The 778-nt window shown below is 44.2% G+C and overlaps 1 non-coding gene across 1 annotated transcript; it reads left to right on the top strand.

Moving 5' to 3' along the window:
• Window positions 1–304: 304 nt before the first annotated feature.
• Window positions 305–469, top strand: LOC118835125. The gene has a single exon (XR_005009467.1). It is a non-coding gene; the product is annotated as a U1 spliceosomal RNA (small nuclear RNA).
• Window positions 470–778: the final 309 nt, after the last annotated feature.

Raw genomic sequence — 778 nt, 5'->3', positions numbered from 1 at the left:
AGCAGGTCCCCATCCTGTTGTGGTCACTAAATACTAGGAATACAGAAACAGACTCAAATACATCTGACACTATCCCAGACCCAGAAAAAGAATTCACCCATTTTATGGATAAAGGAACTGAGGCAGAGAGAGGTTACGTGACTTGCCTGGCATCACCTGGGCATCTGCCTGACCCCAAATTTAATGCTATTTGCTTCACTCTGTGGCTTTTCTTTGTGGTAGGCAGGGCACTAGGCACTTTGGAGGAATAATTCATGGGATAGCAGGTAGAGTGCTGAACTTGTAGTCAAGAAAGTCTGGGTTCATACTTACCTGGCAGAGAGGATTCCATGATCACACAGGTGATTTCCCCAGGGTGAGGCTTATCCACAGCACTCTTGATGGGCTGACTCCTGCGATTTCCCCAAATGTGGGGAAACTCCACTGCATAATTTGTGGTGGTAGGGGACTGTATTTGCCCTCTCCTCTAAAGTGGGAGAGGGAGGAAAGCAAAGAAGGGCTGGGTTCAAATTGCATCTCAAGCATTCAGTGGCTGGGCAAGTCACTTAACTTCTCTCACTCCCAATTTTATAATTTCTATAATGATAGGGTTAGATTCGATGGCTTCTAAGGTTTCTTCCAGCTCTAAATTTACTTTAAAACTTTGGTTTACATTGGTGTGGGCTCAGCTGCCAATGTGGATTGCCACGATCTCATGCTTTAGTAGTGTTATGAGTTATAGTAAAAAACAACAACAAACAAGACTTGCTGCTTACCTTATGCTAATGAATCTCCTCAG

This window comes from Trichosurus vulpecula, chromosome 1 (genome assembly GCF_011100635.1).
Source record: "Trichosurus vulpecula isolate mTriVul1 chromosome 1, mTriVul1.pri, whole genome shotgun sequence".
In the NCBI taxonomy this organism is placed as follows: domain Eukaryota; kingdom Metazoa; phylum Chordata; class Mammalia; order Diprotodontia; family Phalangeridae; genus Trichosurus; species Trichosurus vulpecula.
Note: the sequence above shows the minus strand (reverse complement) of the source record. Positions and strands in the feature narration are given on the sequence as shown.